Genomic DNA, 18,269 nt, shown 5'->3' on the forward strand with positions numbered 1-18,269 from the left:
TGACCCCATATTCCTAGGGGTCACATCTGCAAAGGTGGGGCTGGCTTTTCCTGGTACCGACCTTCAGGATGTCTGGAGGCTCTTCACTTTGGACTCAGAATCGGGTGGAAAGCATAACACAAGTCACTGAATGATGCTGACTAAAGCAAACCTTTGTGGAGTTTATGCACAAACTCCACACAAAAATAAGAATAAAGGTCAGCATACCGAGAGGTAAAAAGCAAGATTTATTTAGGTTTTTCACAGTTGAAGCCCCACATGCTGATCTTGATTGGATAAACATTTATGGTCAACTGCAAGAAGACTTGCAAAAATTCTTATAGGAAAGTCCAACGTCTTTCCTGATAATAATATTGTTGAGTCCTTAAAGTTACAATATTTTGAAAACCCAGCTTATTTTCAGGAAGAAAAACAGCCATTGTGTCAGCTGAGCCAGCAGAATAAGCTGAACACCTAGTTCTAGTCCTCTCTAGAGACAATAGTCCCTAGAGAGGAAAGTACAAAACTCAGAGGCTTGTTCATGCTACTGTAATGCAAATTAAACTTACAAGGACAAACTAATATGACAGAAATGGCAGCAAATCTGGGGTTAGTAGAATAAAACAGGACAGGGCCAAAGGTCTTCCTGCCATCCGGAGTTGGATAGAGGTGCCAGTTATCAGCCACATTCCTGTAGGCAGTCATGTTCGACATGTTGGTGTAAATGCTGTCAGGTTGTCACAAACTGCTCATTGTCACACTGTGTCAGAAAATGAAGTGTGTCTGTGAAATCTGTTCAGACAGCTTTGGTGTTGCTAACCATCCCAAACGCATCACTCTTCGGCATACACAGTGGTCGCTGTGTAAACCTCTGATGTGATCTCATGAAGTCATGTCAAACAGAGTGCTTACCTATTTTTGTTAGTACCAATGCTTACACTGTATTCAAGTCTAAGATTCACCCTAACCCTATTGCAGCAGATTACAAAAATAAAATTATGTTTTAGGAAGCAGCAAGTAAAACATGCATTATAGTTTGTTTTTTTTACCTGTTAACAATACATAAATATCATTTTGAATTACATAGACATGTTTTACCTGTAAAATGTATTTAGATTCATAATTGATGTGCCGTTCCAAGGATATTATTTCTGTTTTGACAGCTTATGATGTTTGTTTTTGCTAACACTCCAAGTAGAACAACATTTTTATTAAGTTATTCCCCAGTGGGGCTGTGCATCAGACTGTTTTTATTTATTTAAAATGTTGTTTCTGAATGACTGATGTGGGCTTGTTGCTCCTGCAAAGCTGAGCACTGTTAAACTTCACACACAACTTGTGGAGATCGATTTCCTTTTCCCCCCAGTTCCAAGGGATCACATCATTAGATTTGCCTGGTTAGGTGACACCTACACGTCTGACGGGTGATGGATGTTTTATATATAGAGACCAAATGAAATCCCCCTTTCCCGTCCCCCAACTCCCCATACACACGCACACATGCACACACACATTCCTCCCCATCCAACATGCACAGACTCTGATGTTCTTCCTATCATCTTCTATCAGAGAGGCAAGATAACCTCAGAGCCAATGACAAACTTTGACAAATGGCTTGTCTCCAAGCACCTGTGAGAAGATGGAACTGACAGACTCTTTCACCTTTCCTCTTCCTCCAAGCCTTGGGCTGTGCCAAGCAGCCATAAGTGATATACTGTAGGACATGGCTGGGTGTAAGTCATGCGCCTTCCGTTTCCTCCAGATTGTAAGGGTCTCCATCTATCATTGTCATTCACCCCCTCTCTCTCTCTTTGCCTCTGTCCATCTCATCCTGTCTGTCTGTCCTATGAGCCTTGCCACTTTACTTATTTACCCAAAGGTCAATCGTCCATTCTTCCATCTCCAATGTTTCCCTGTTTTGCCACTGGAGCAGTCTGCAGATATCTATAGCACTGTACAGATGGCTGGTAATCTGCCCTAGGGTCATTATGAATCCTGGCCAGGACCCTGACCAATGGCTACTCTCCCCCGTCTGTTAGTCCATCTTTGCAAACGTAGCCTAACATGAGCAATTCATCTCAATTTCCAGACATTTGGTGTTTTTGGCAAATATCTCTCACTTATTCTGCCCTGAAAATCCATGTCCAAGTCCATGTGTTACACTCATGCAAGGAAAGATGAACATTGACTTAGTTGTTGATGTACAATGCATACACCAATAAAGTAAGAGAAAATAAAAATGTGGTAAGGGCATCTGCAATGCCACTCTGGAAAATTAATACTTTTGAATGAAATTGCACATAGAAAAAAATGTTCAAACATATTGATGGTTCAGTTTAACTGTAGCAAAAATCAGGCTGGAATCCTTTATATATCTTACAAGGGGTCCCTCTTTTCTTCCCAAGGCTTTCCATTTTTTTTATCCTCCCACCCTAAAGGGGGTTGTCTGCTGTTTTCTACCATGTGCTGTGTCCCTCAGCCAATCACAACTATTTGCTGTCGTTACCTAGCATCCTCTGGTTGTCTCCACTCATCTTACGTTGTTCATCACCCTGCGACATAGCTGACCTTCAGCAGGCACTGTTTCCATTAGTCTGGGAAATTTTGTGCACCAGATAAGCTTTTTTTTTGACATACTGATGTAGAAACTCCACTGAATGTTTTCATCATACTAAATCAGCTGGTGGAAATCATGGAATGAGTTAGAGATCAGTAATCAGATCAAGCCAAATGATTACTGGTTTTAACAACATTGAGAGCAGTTGTAGTTTGTGTTGAACAATGTTCAGACTATGAACATACATATTTTTTAGTCGAGCTGTTTTGATGATTTTCATTTTACTCTTGGAAAGAAAGGGACTAGTACAGGGAGAGAAAACTTTATCAGTTCCTGAAAAAAAGACTCTTGTAGTATCAAAGAGCAAAACTGTCTCATTCAAATGCTTCTTTATATCGAGATGGACAATGATTTGAGCACGACTCAAGGTTCATATGGTAGTGAAAGACTAAGGAGGAGAATTGTAACATTGTATGTGTTAGCAGAATGCTGAGGTCACCTTCTTGGTTCAACATACAGTATATAGCTTCCTTCAGTTTTCTCTCAAACCTTTTGTGTTTCATGTCTACATGCACCTCACCATCTTCAAAGGGATGTTCTTTCTTTCTAAAATTTACGAGGAAAGATTAGATTTGACATGAGAAACAGTCTGTTCTGATTTTGTGAATTGCACTTATAAAATTGTGTACCTTCCCCTATATGAAAGAGCTCGGCACTGGACCCACACACTCATACAAACAGCTTCTGTTTGAGACTGTCAGAGAAAATCCTTTTAAAAGTTTTTGGCAGCCCTGCCACCTAAGCCAAAGTGTGTTTGTGTTTTGCTTTTGGATATCTTCACTACGCACAGAACATTAATGGCAGCCGATCAGCAATGATGGCATACATTCATAAATAATGAATGTGCTTAATCAACTAAAGTTAATCCATACTGGCTTACCAGAAAAAAAGGTACACATTTATTCAATGCAAAAAAACCCAGCAAAAAAACATTTTAGGTTAAAGTTTGTGTTCAAGGCATTAAAGATAACATCTCAATACACTACGGCTGTTGTAAATAATTATTTTAGAATCGAGTAATCTATCAATTACTCTGGCAAATAATGGAGTAATCAAAAAAAGTTAAATATTGGTAAATACTGCCATAGCAGAAATGTTAATATTGGATACCAACATTTTCCTATTTATGCACCTCTAGCAATTACTTTTCTGTTGTTTAAAAAATTAACCCGTAACAATAACAGCTCATTTTTTAAGTTAAGCTAAACAAAAATAATTTAATAGGTGAACTGTCATTTTGCCCAGCCATCTTTAACTTTTGTGTCTATGTAGAATTAGAGCTTTGGGCAACATAAATAATCACGGTGCGTTAATATTAAAACATACTTTAGCAAAGCTTCATGGCAAAACTAATTTGCCTTGAGAAATTTATTAATCAATGTATTAGAATCATTCGAGGAAATGTGACGTCCTTAGAATATACAGACAATACATCAAGTTGTCCTGTTTTGTCTTAAGTCTATTTTTATATTGTGTTTGTGTTATAACACTATGTATTATTTGCAAAACGGATGCAGAGTTTACCTCTGCTGCTAGGAAGCAGATGACATTGTCCGCTGTAGTTGTAAAGTTGCAAAAGAGGGACAGGGTAATTCCAGTAAGGGGAGGAGGAGAAGCACGTGAGTGCATCAGAAATGACAGAAAAAATGGCACAGGTGCAGCATGCAGGATTGAGTTATTAGGTCTTTCTTTAGGGTTATGTTAACCTCATACAATCAAATTATTCTGGTCCAAAACTTGGCTCTTTGACATCCAAAAACACTCTAAAATGTATTGATTTCCCTTCTTGATGTAACGCGTCTATATAGCTGTTGTTTTTTTGTTTCCTAATATTTGCCTTCATTTTTGCAACCTTGTTAAAGCTTTTTAAACTGATTTTTAAAATCTGAACTTAATCTGTAACTACATACACACACGGTAGTTTGCGTGTTGACAAAGATGTAGAGTAAAATAAAAAAAATCAGTTTTAAAATTATGGTTTTGCTTTCATTTATTGTGCGATTGGATAAAAAGCCACTCCAAACCAAGCTCCCAGAATGAATTTCAACCCCAGGCCTTCACTACACCCATGTTTACTCTTTGTTTACTGTTCACTCCTTGCTCCATATAGGCTAGTCTTCATGCATACAGTACGTTCCTCTGTGGGTTTAATGATAAGATATGACAATTATGTTCATCATCCTTGGTTGTATTTTATTTAGCTGACCTGATTTCCTTTTGGATCATTTTGGAAATTTTGGAATTATTTGCTTTTTCTTGTATTTTGTTAACTATTTTTGTGAAAGTTAAGGACAGAATAGTATTTTATATCTTAGTCATTCTGTCATGAAGTGCGGGTGTGAGGTGGTGAGGCAGAGGCAGCGGACCCAGGTATGATGAATGATGAAGATTTAATGAAGAAAACCAGGCAAAACTACGAACAGCAGGCACAAGGAAACACTGACGACAAAGAAGCTAACATTGACGACGACAACTAGACTCGACATTGACGAGGACCCGACGAGGAACAAAGAACACAGGTGGAGTTAAATACACGGGAGGGTAATCACAGACGAGACACACCTGGGAACAATCAAGGGGAGGACAGGACAACGAAGAGACTTAACGACACAGAAAACTCTAAATAAACAAGGAAAAACACAGATCATGACAGTACCCCCCCCTCAAGGGCGGCTACCAGACGCCCAAGGAAAAAAAACCCAAAAAACCCAACAAGGGTGGGTGGAGGGGTGCCGGACGGCGGGCCAGAGTCCAAACTAACAAAAAACAACCCACCATCGTGGGCGGAAAAACAAGAAGGGCCAAGAGTCCATAAACAACAAAAAAAAACTACCCACAGGGTGGGCGGAGGCAAAGGAGGCGGGAACCACTAAGGTGGTCTGGCGGTCGTCCGCGGCGGCGGGAACCACGGAGGTGGTCCGGCGGTCGACCGCGGCACTGGAGGCGGGAACCACAGAGACGGTCCGGCGGCCGTCCGCGGCGCTGGAGGCAGGAACCACAGAGACGGTCCGGCGGCCGTCCGCGGCGCAGGAGGCGGGAACCACGGAGGCGGGACCCCCGGAGGCGGTCCAGCGGCCGTCCGCGGCGCTGGAGGTGGCAATGGGGAGTCCCGGGGGCCGCCCACAGACGGCGATGACGAGCCCCCCGAGCCAGGGTCTCTGGTGGAACACAGAAGGTCGGGGTCTCGGAGGGAACACAGAAGGTCGGGGTCTCGGAGGGAACGCAGGGGGTCTGGGTCTCTGGAGGAACGCAGGGGGTCTGGGTCTCTGGAGGAATGCAGGGGGTCTCGGAAGGAACGCAGGGGGTCTCGGGAGTCGGGGTCTCGGAAGGAACGTAGAGGGTCAGGGTCTCAGGAGGATCGTAGAGGGTCAGGGTCTCAGGAGGATCGCAGGAGGTCAGGGTCTCAGGAGGATCGCAGGAGGTCAGGGTCTCAGGAGGATCGCAGGAGGTCAGGGTCTCAGGAGGAACGCAGGGGGTCTCGGTCGGAGCGCTGGGGGTCTCGGTCTCGGAAGGAACACTGGGAGTCTCGGAAGGAACGCCGGCTGGAACGCCGGCTGACTTGGCCTCGGGTGCGCCGGCTGGAACGCCGGCTGATTCGGCCTCGGGTGCGCCGGCTGGAACGCCGGCTGATTCGGCCTCGGGTGCGCCGCAGCGACGCCTTGGAACCGGCTGCGGGGGCGAGCCGCAGCGACGCCTTGGAACCGGCTGCGGGGGCGAGCCGCAGCGAAGCCTTGGAACCGGCTGCGGGGGCGAGCCGCAGCGAAGCCTTGGAACCGGCTGCGGCTCCGGAAGGCGACGAGGGGCCGGGTGCACCGGCGGCTCACGTCGCTGTCTCCGACCAGGCAGCGGAGGTGGCGCCTCCGGAAAGCGACGAGGGGCCGGGTCTGCCGGCGGCTCACGTCGCTGTCTCCGGGCAGACAGCGGAGGAGGTGTTTCCGGAAAGCGACGAGGGGCCGGGTGCACCGGCGGCTCACGTCGCTGTCTCCGACCAGGCAGCGGAGGTGGCGCCTCCGGAAAGCGACGAGGGGCCGGATCTGCCGGCGGCTCACGTCGCCGTCTGTGAGCTGGTTGCGGAGGTGGCGGTTCAGGAAAGCGACGAGGGGCCGGATCTGCCGGCGGCTCACGTCGCTGACCTCCCGGACGGTGGAATCGACGGGGGCCGTATCCGGGAGGTGCCAACACCAGTCTCGTCCCCCGGAAAAGCTCCCGCTGCAAGTCGGCGAGAGCCTCCGCCAGCTCCCTGTCCTCCCTGCCGGACCTCCGCCACGGGCCGCTCTGCCCTTTAGGCGGTAACCTCACTCCAGCTGGGTCCATCATAGCAGCCTCACCTTTCGGTCTGGTCGGGTCCTAGTGTCATGAAGCGGTGTGGTGAAGGGTGGTGAGGCAGAGGCAGCGGACCCAGGTATGATGAATGATGAAGATTTAATGAAGAAAACCAGGCAAAACTACGAACAGCAGGCACAAGGAAACACTGACGACAAAGAAGCTAACATTGACGACGACAACTAGACTCGACATTGACGAGGACCCGACGAGGAACAAAGAACACAGGTGGAGTTAAATACACGGGAGGGTAATCACAGACGAGACACACCTGGGAACAATCAAGGGGAGGACAGGACAACGAAGAGACTTAACGACACAGAAAACTCTAAATAAACAAGGAAAAACACAGATCATGACACATTCGGCCCTACTGCTTGTACTTTTTCAGACATCCTCCTTCCAAACAATTACAAACAAGACAATTACTTCCAAAAAAAATGTAGTTTGAAAGCAAGATCTTACCAATTGTTGTGCAAGATGTTTAAGAGCATTTATCAATTATTCTATTACCTTGGTACTATTGCTCTTTTTTATAGAATGTATCTCCAGCAAGTATGATACAATTACAAATACGAACTAGTTTGGAAATATACCAAAGGGTGGAATTGAAGAGCTCTGACAACCCCCCCTCTTGACTCGGGTTGATTGTGTTTTTTAATCTACTTTTCCTGCGTAACCACATTTGCAGTGTTGTCATGTTTGTGTTCTGCTAAAACCACTGCAAATGTTGGTAATTAAATGGTACCTTTGAGCAGCTAAATGTACCTTGTATTTTTCTTTCCATGAATTACAACATTTGTACCCTTTCAGTCAACAGTTGAATTGCATCATGGAAAACCATTTGGTTGCTTTGTATTCAAGCATTTAGGAGAATCATGACCTGGAAGAAAGAGAATCCACAATTTCATAATACCCATGTAATGCGGTTTACAAAAGGACAATTTCTCTTCGTGGAGTGCTGTCCAAATACTGGGATATATTTAATGTCATGTAAAAAGAAAGATGCATTATATTTTAGAAAGAAAACAATGTCTTTCAGATTATGTTGGAGTCCATATAGAATAACCACAAAACCAATTCAATCCACATTGGCTATTTTTTTTTTCTGCTGCACTAAAAGAAAAATACGTTTTGGTGGGAGTTTCGCAGGCAGATTTATCACTTTGCTGATAAAGATAAAGCTTCACCTTTTACAAAAATTAGTTTTACCTTTTGCTACATAGAGCAACATTCCTAGAAAAGTGTTTTTGTTTGTGTAAAAGTCAAGAGATTCTGTGGACCTTGGGAGAGAGAACTGGTTGTGTCATTCTCAGCATGGATGAGAGAGGATGTAGGACTGACCACAGAAGTGGTATAAGCCCAATGAACAGATGACCCAGTGATAAGACACTTTAATTAGTGTTTCTCTGTGCATGGAGTGGCATTTTTGGCAAGACTCTGAGAAAACATTTTACTTAGCAGTTTGTTGCTGCTGGTGAATCACATATTTTAATCTCATCTTTGCCGTGAGTCATTTTCTATTTGATTAGCTTTCTTAAATACTCAAAGTACCGCTATGGCCACTTTTAGTAGCGATAAAGAATTAACAGTAATGTGTCGACTTTAAATGTATTAAATTGACAGTAATTACATGAGCTATGCAGTGTAACATTTATTCTAAATTGCCATTCTTTTTATAGCTTTTTGAGAAAATAAAAAGAAGCCCTGTCTTAAACAAAAAGAAAAAAAAGAAACTGTCTCTTTTTTGTGTCAAGGACAGTGTGAGAAAGTAAAATGTGTTTATACTGTTTTTTCTGTGATTCTTCAGGGCAATATGTTTTAAGGGTTTATATCTTTTTTGTCTTACAATATGTCCTCCTCTTGTACAACTGAAGAAACTTCTCTCATGATCAGTCCAAAATTGCAAAAGGCAAGGTTGTGACTTCTGGATCCAACTGCCTATCCTTCCTCCAAGCAGGCGCATGATCTTAATGCAGAAAGACAAAGCAAACAGCTTTACTTACATTTGAGCCAGAATGTGTAAGCAAGCCTGGCCTTTTGTTTTATTTTTTCCCCCATTTTTACCTCTATAGGAAATGGATTTCAGAAAATACAGTTTTTTACTTTTAAACGATGAGATCATTTTTTTACTGGGAGAAGAAAGGCTTTAGCCGCTTAACCTCTCACGGCAAGCTAAGCAAAGTTGGTGGCATAAATAAAGTTATGTTCACATTGTAGATTGAATTGTCCCAAATTAGATTTTTTTTTACCAATGTGCAACCTGTATCTGATCTTTTCATGACAATCTGAACAACACAGATCAGATTTTTACAAATGCAACCCAGGCCACTTCGTCTTAATCTGATACATATCCGATCTTTTCAAATGTGACCCGTGTCTGACATATGGTCTTTGATACTCGACAAATGTCACCATTCAGACGCACAGAAGTGGAAAGAAAAACAACAACCATGTCAAATGATAATGACGGTTAAGCTGATAATGTGCTGGCTCCGGTTGGACAACGACTATAAAATCGTAAGATATGCTCCACCTTTACCATCCATGTTTACTTCTGCAAACGTTGAGAACGTAACGTTATTTCATCCTCTACTGCACATGCAGGATACTTTTAAGTTGCTTGCGGTTCACACAGGAAATCACATGCAAGTCACATATATTTGGAAATGTGACCGACCACACAAAAAAATATCAGATTTCACAAACAAATTGGAACTCAGCATTAAGGCGAGCAGTGTGAATGTAGCCTAAGACCAAACACTAATCAATAATCAATAATATCAACAATTATGGAGATATATAGTTTCAAAACCTGGGATTTACTTTTAATAATATAAATTAAAAAAACATATATTGCAACATCAACCCAGGAAGTAAAAATACAGTTTATTACTAACACTAACAGTACTTCTTACGACACTCGTTTTGCAGAAACAATAATACTTTTTATTACATCTACATTTTGGGAAAGACAAATAAAACATATCCTGTAAACAAAAACAGATTTTCTGACTTATCAGGTTACTACACATAAAGTACACACTCACACCTATATAAGTATGTCATGCACATATGCGGATACTCATATGCGTGTCTTGAACAAATGTGTTGAACAAATGTCTTTTCTTGCTGCTTAGTTTGAGATGCTGTGAGTCACTGTTGATAATCATACAGCACTAATTTTTGTATGCTTTACAGGACAGCAGCAACCTTTTGAATGTGTTTCGCTGAAAGACGGCTCCAGCACAGATGAGAACTGCGACAAAGTTTTGTTAGCAGCATAATTCAGAACCTGGTATCAGCTAATGCAAGGTACCTGTCATTATCTAAAACCCCAGATTTCCCTTGAGGTACGTTCAAAGCAGCAGCGCTCTCCCAGGCTTGCTTTTTCTATCTCTCTATCTTTCTTCACCCCCCACTCAGATGCCTCTACATTACACACTATAATTCATTTTAAGAAACAGTGATGCGATTGTTAAGCTATGCAGCGTTCTGAAGTGAATGAACAGCGCATTTCAAATCTCTAGGGATCTTGTTTGTTATCTGTGTACGTTGTTAGAGGTATGTGTTCATAAGGCTATTATAAACTCAAAGCTTGTTGGGGTGAGTGTGTATTTCTGTGCCGGGGTGCACGCTTGTGTGTGTCTAGATACGCGCGTCTGGGATAAGAGACCTTTTCCACTCAGTATTCCTAAAACTAATCAATAATGATTAGTAAGTTGTGGCTTAAAATATGGATTCTATTCTTAACACAAGAGCCCCCAGAAGACCTCCTGCTGTAAATGATTAAAGAAAAATTCTGACACCTCACATTAGGGTGATTGTTAAAGGTTCAGAGACCAGCTATTTTCTGAGCAGGCTGTAATATGCTTCTATTTAGGATGCTGTTTTTCTTTTCCTCTTGTATCCCCTCTCTCCCTCTGTGATCCATATCATTGTTCCCTGGAGAGGTAAGAAAGGTGACAAACAAACCTATTCATCATCAGCCTGTTCTCCTGGCTAAACTGTTATCTGAGCTGAACTCTCTAAACTTTTCCCAGTGGCCTATTGTTTACGGCTGCATCCTCTAAATTTACACCCACCGCTTGTTTTATGAAGTGTCCATGGAGGGTAAGAAAAGCAGATAGAGGCCTGATGTCAGCATATTTCCCTGTCCGGCATCTAAACTGTGATATATGGTTAAACGAAGTTTCTGTTTGAGGTCTCCTTCTCATTTATTTATTTTTTATTTTTTTACATGGTGCTATTGTTTTATGCCACTTTGTTTTAGAAATACTGCATCATCACATTACTGAGTTTTCTGTGGAGGGCTTAGGGTAAATGATTGGAGGTTATTCACAGTGCTAGAATGAGAAGCAGTGATTTGGAGGAAGGCGTAGAGAGAGAAAGAGAAAGAGAGAGAAAGAAAAGTGCAATGCCTTTACTCTATATTGGCCCCTGAGATAAACAGTATTATTATATCAACCCTGCACAAACCCCTAAATTCAGTGTAATGAAGCTGTTGTCTAACACCTGCTATTTAGGGTTAGCACATAATGTGTAATTGTCTTTTTCTTATTTTTACTTCTTACCACTGACTCAGATAAATTATTCTGTTTACACCACTGAAGTCAAATATTTGCATATGCCATATAAAAAGACACAAAAATGTATCTTATTTATGCAGACAATCATACATGGATGGAAGCAAGCTACTACAGTGTAGCCACAGCTGCCCCAGGGCTGTCTGTCAGAAGCGACAGAGGTTGAAAGATTTTTGTTTTTTATTTTGTAGAATTGCTTTTAAAAATTGTACAACTTGGAACAGGTTCTTCCTTGTCCTTCAAAAAAAAAAGATCTTGCTTGCTAGAATTTTGGCCCATTCCTCCTGACAAAACTGGTGTTACTGAGTCAGGTTTGTAAATTCTTACTCATATGCGCCTTCCTGAGCACCCCTGAAAGGATGCCATGAGAGATTAATGTATTCCTTAAACATCCATGAATGAGTAAAACAACACTGTTTATCATTAGTTAATGATGTTATAACATGATACAAAGCTACTCACCAAACCCCACTTAACTCTGAAAAAATAAATAAATTACATTCATTTTGTTGTGAATAATTAACTTTCTAAGTAATTTGTCAGCATGCTTGAGGTCACTGTCCATTTTGAATCTTTTGTGTCCAAGCTTCTTGGCTGATGTCTTGAGATGTTGCTTCAGATGTGTTCAGATTATGCCACTTCCTCATGTGGTCTTAAATTTTGTACAAATATTGGCCTTTCAGCTAATATATTTACTGGAGACTTCTTGTAGTGAATAATCATTTTCTCTTACCAGCTTCAGTCAATATCTTCACAAAAGGCTTTGCATTTTGCTCTAGAGTTGATGCACACTTCACATAAAATATGTGATAGGCCACAGGAAAAGGAGAGCACTCAAGCATAAACAGAGAAAAAGCAAAAAATAGATTCATTTCTGGGAAAATAAGAAATTATGGCTTTTTGTGGATATACTAGTTGAAATATAACCACCAAAACTATACTTGCTGGATATACTGGGAGATTTAAAGCAATCTCCTAGTGCTTTAAATAGTAGCTTCTGAAGTTTTAAGCTTTTGAATCAGAAGAAGATGAAGCGGAAGAATGAGACTACAATACTTTGGAAAACATTCTGAGTTTCCAGGTGCAGCTAGCTGAAGATGAGGAAGATGAAGAATTAGATTTGCAACGGACGAACTTCAAGTCTGGGGGATCCGGATGGTTTTCTTTGATAAAAATGGCAGAGTTTTCATCGTTTTTCAGGGGGACCAATAGACATACTTAAATTGACTGTGCGATGCCTGGAAAACAACAGGCTTTATTTTATGTGACGCGCTCCTCAAGCTGCAGCCAAGTAGATGTTTTTTATCCATTCATAGATGGAACAGATAGTAAGCTGCTCCACAGCGCTGCAGCTGATGATTACAAGATGCTTTATGGACAAACTGTGAAATAAGTTTCCTTCACGCAGCCCCGGTCAAAACAACTGGGTAACAGAGTGCACCGTCCACAAAGCTGGGACATGAATTTGTGTTTCTGCAGTTCTACTCTCTTCTTGATGTATTGGCTGCTTTGTTAAGAATTTCCGATGATATCACTCAAGGAAGCCGAGTGTTACCATTTAGCTCAGATGTTGTGAATTAACTTGTAGAAGCTTACAAAGCTGTGACATCATTAATTCACACATTTTTCAAAGCCTTTGTGGTTTTAGAGCACGCAGAGTTAGGAGTTATAAGAAAGTATTAAAACATTGTGTACACAATCCTGATTCTTACATTTAGGATAAAGTTCTTACTGAAGGAACTGGCCTACATTAGAACAGGTTTCGCAGGCAATGAAGGAAAAAATATGGCAAGTCTTTTTGTACATTTAATGTAAACATTGTGTTTTAGCTGTGCATCAGACATCCCATTCACAGCGCCAACATTAAGAATAGTTTGCTGGAAAATCAGATATTTTTTTCACACATGAAACTAAAATGTTTCTAAACAATCGTAGCTCTGCAAATGGCTAACAAGAATTGACAAATTTTTACAATAACATACCTTTAAACAAGGCGTTGGGATCATAGCTACTGTCATCAGGTCTTTGGTAATCAAAGTCGAAACTGTTATAGAGACGAATTGAATTAATTACATTTTTGCTCCCTCTGAGTGACAAGATTCCATTATGCTCTTGGTCAGGCTCTCCACAAATCACATTACAGCCAGATGTCTCCATGTGTTTTTCTGAAACATTTTCTGAAACATAAGCAGTGGTGTGACTGAATGATTCATTGCAAGCTAAAGCATAATATGATATATGGAAAGGAATATCCCACCAATTCCAAAAACCCATTAACAAGTAGATCTGATTTTTCCTCATTTAATATACCTTTATATATTGTATACCATAGCCATGAATCCAAACACTGTTGTGCATTTTTGTGTTCCCTGTACTTTCATGTATATTTGTGTATTGGGCTTAAAACTTTAAAATAACTACCATAAATGACACAAATTTAATCAATGCACTGAATCAAAGATTATTGTTGTTTAGTTTTAGCCATCTCACACCTGAAACAAAGTAAAGGAAACCCAATCTAAAATCCTATTTAGTTTTTGGCAACTGTAACTAAACCAACTGAAGGTGTTTTGCAAACCCTGACAAAAACATTGCTTCCCACCAAAGTCCACAAATACTTGTAATTGCAAGATTACTTGCAATTTTGCCATCCCTTTCTTTTGGATAACATATTGAAAAGTATCTTGACAACCACTCAACAAACTCACTATTGACTTGTCTGTTCATTTGTCTTTTTTCAAGTGTTTTTGACTACTGCTGAGGCCTTCACAGAACAGCTGTACTCAAATTCAATTCCCATTTCACTGGAGGGAAACCCAATTTACTGCTTTAGTGACTCCAGTCATTTCAACTGGATTTTATTTAGTGTATTCAGGTAAAGGAGGCTTAATGTAAATGCTTCCCATAGTTTTCAGGTTTTTACATGTAAATAATTATCAGTGTTTCCTTTTTCTTCCAACTTGCAGCTATGTAATTTGTATTGTTGCATCAGACAAAATGCCAATGAAATACACTGAAGTTTGTGGCTTTAATGAGAGTATTAGTATTGCATTAATATTCTACTGTATAGTAGAATAGTTCTACTATTCTACTAGTATACTATAATATACTGTATATACTACACAGTATATTCTACTGTATAGTAGAATATTAATACAAGATTGAAACCTAAATCTGCTCCATTTATTGCTTTAGCAGTATCATATGAAACTAGAAGCAAGTGCAAAGCAATCACAGATCCATGTTGTATTTGCCAAAGATGTGTTTTTCCTCTCATTATAATTCTGCTATATTTCTGTCATGCTGTAATGAATTCAGTCATCTTCATGACCTTATCCATCAGAAAACTGCCAGACAGAAAAAAAAGACACTGCTGAAAATTTTTAACACACTTCTTTTTCATCTGCATCTTTCCATCTGTTATTTCTTGCTTCCTTCTTTTAAAGCACCAATGCACTAAATACCTCTGGAGTATCAGACATGATGAGCTCAACCATCTAAAATGGTATTTTACTATGAATGTGCCAGCTGCTGCTACAGTAAATACTCGCAGGACTTGTTTAATATGTCTCTCCAGATGTTTTTGAAGGGACAGCAGCACATTAGCAAATCTTTATCTTATTATCCAGAAGTGAAACATCACATTGTTTCCAGGTCAATGAAGAAGTAAAGCACTATATTCACAACTTCCTAGATCTGTAAAGTTTTTGCTTGTCTCTTCATTTTCAAAAACCCTAAATATTTTCACACTGAATGTATCCTGGACTGTCATTCTCTGTGCCTGTCAATGCTGAAAGGTTGTTAACTCCAGAGATGCAGCGTCTGTGTTTTTTTAAAAGGTTGCTCTGCATACGCAACTGCTTTTCAGGGCTTATACCTTGTGGCAAGCTTTCTGCTGATGTCGTAGTATTGCAGACAGATGCAGGGGTTACTCAACTCAAACAGGGTCAACATCTCCCCTGTGGTGCTTTAGTGTCCAGCCACCACGAGGGAGTAGGGAGGCAGAAAAAACAGCAACAGCATGTGCTGGTGTGTTAGTGTGCAGCGGATCAAGGTAACACATTGCACGGAGGCCTTGTTGACATGGCTCTTTTGCAATTATTAGCCAAAACACATGCTTTAGAGAAAACACAATTTGCAGCTATTAAATGTACAAAACTGTAACAGAGCATTTTCCATACAGTATAAAATGACATGAAATTGTGTGCATGCCCCTCCAGAGAGCCAGTGTGCAGCAGTTGGTGTTGTTGGAGCCTGACCTTTTGCTGACAGGGTTGGAGAGGGAAAAAAAAAATTGCAGTCCCCAGCTGCTATGACACACTCATGCCCACAAGCTTTTACAAGGGCTATTCAGCCTGTGGGAAACAGCAGGGGGCAGGGCGAAGGGCTCCAGATGTGTGAATACCCCTTAGTGATGCATCAACGACGGCCTCTGATGACATGACCTACCCTTTGGGTAGGACACTTCTGCACTGGTGGCTTTAGATGGTGCTGCAAAGAATTTTTTGAGAATATCTCTCCTGCAACTCTTCATCTTAATCATGATTGGATGTATTTGTGTGGCTTAGCATGAATATAGTATATAGTTCTGAGGTACAAGTTAGTTTATCACAGTGAGGTTCTCAAGACCAGTTTGACCAGTTTGACTATTAGTAGTGCTCGGTATCTTATGAGAGACAGTACTCCATTAGAGATGGAGATTGGTTTTTAAACGCTATCAGTATAGAGTATACTGTTTAATCTGAGGAGATTTATGGAAGGCAATCACCCAAGTAAAAATTGTAGATGCCATTTATCAGGTGGAGTGGAAATTGCAGCCATAATTTTCACAACTGGACACAGATGAGACCTTATAACCACATAAACCCCCCTTCAGGTCCCCAAGCTCGTTTTTAATGTTCCTTCGCTGTGTTAGTGTGACCAGGAGGTGGGACTGGCTGACTAGCTATTCACCCCTTTCCCAGACATCTGCATATCTCTTTTTTTCAAAGTGTTACAATGTGAAAGTATCTAATCTATGCACAGGGACACAGGCTGGTGGGTTGCTGTAATAAAACCCTGAGCGAGATGGCACAGCTGCTCATTTTTCTGTTTTTTGTAAACTATTGACAAATCGTAAATATGTTGGTTTTTTATACCACAAATGCATCCCTGGTGTTTCATCACAAACGGAAGATGTAAGATTACTTACTTTTGTACACACGCAGAGTACACAAAATAAATACCTGGTGTTTTTCGTTCTTTTTTTGATTAAGTGAAAAGTGACTATGGAAGAGTATGAAAGTTAGAGATGTGTTGCGGTGAGGTTCCTTCTTTCCCAACCCTTTCAAAATCCTTGTTTGCCGCCATTGTGTCTTCTCCCTGATGAATAACCACATCACACAAAAAATGGATGTTTCAAGTAAAAGCACCCTGAAAATGCGGTTTAGAACAGCACAGCAGATGAAATAGGCTGTAAAATGGACCATCCATCATATGTCTAACGAAAAGTGACACATGGGGAAGGGGTTTAAGGCACTTTTCATTAGGCTTCTGCAGCCCTGGCTATCCAGATCACAAGACTAAATAATGACCTCTGCACCAAAAGTGTTTTCAAACGAATAGGAGACAGAAGACATACTGTAGTCCGTACTCTCTCCATCTTATCCACAGACCCTCTCTCTCCCTGCAGGAAATAAAATGCCATCTATTTTCTCTCTGCGTGTCTGCCTGTTCTTTATATAAATCCCGGCTCTTTGGCCAAAGACAGTGAATGATATAGATTGTTCTTGGAAATGTGCAGAAGCACAGGTCTGGAAAAGAATTTCCACAAAAAAGTCCCTTCTACTTGAAATGTATTGAAAAGCATTCCCTCAAAAAAATATTTTTGATTGTGGAAAAGGAATTAGTTTGATTAATCCACCAGGAAACAACAGGGCTCCATGTGTGCTGATATATAATTAGTGACAGAGTATTAACTAAATATGCAAAATATCAAAACAAACTTAGTATGAGCTGATTGCAGTTTCTGCACATTAAATAACTTAACCACCTGCCCTGTTTAAATCCTGGATGGATTTGTTGTAGATCAGAGAGAAATGAATCTTCTTTGACAACTTTAGCAGCTGCTTATTCTTGATCAATCTTTAGGCATAATCTTCTTGAGAGTTAGGTTAGGTTAATAAAATACTGCAAACAAGCCAAAAATACTGATTAATTTAACAGCCAGACAGGCACATTAAAACAGAGTTTGCGTTCCCTTATTAAATTATCCATCACAACTTGTCCTTAAGAGTCCAATTCTTTTACTGCTTTGTGTTTTTAATGTTATTATTGTCAAAATGGTTCTTACGGCCTAATTCTAAATATTAATCATCCATCGTTCATCCAATGATGACCTCTGCACACACACACACACACACCCACACATACATATATCCAGTTGGATATTGGAATATATATTCCTGTTAACAACTTATCTGTTTTAAGCAGCTTCTTTAGTATATTTTGTTTAGTCACACCATGAAAGAAATTAATGTTTGTCAAGTGTTCCTTGTGTGACTGATTTTAATACTAAAACGTAAAGTCTAGAGCAATGTTTGAATTGCTCATACTCAAAAGATATATGAGATGATTCAAGTACATTTTGTGTAGGTTTCTCTAAGTGAGAATGACAAATTTTATGAATATATTTGCACTTTTGTCACTTCGACAAAATTTGAAAAAAGACGTTTTAGCTTGTACAAGATATTTTGTCGTCTTTCCCTGTTTGATACAGCTATTCA

Source organism: Xiphophorus couchianus, chromosome 4 (genome assembly GCF_001444195.1).
Source record: "Xiphophorus couchianus chromosome 4, X_couchianus-1.0, whole genome shotgun sequence".
NCBI lineage: Eukaryota > Metazoa > Chordata > Actinopteri > Cyprinodontiformes > Poeciliidae > Xiphophorus > Xiphophorus couchianus.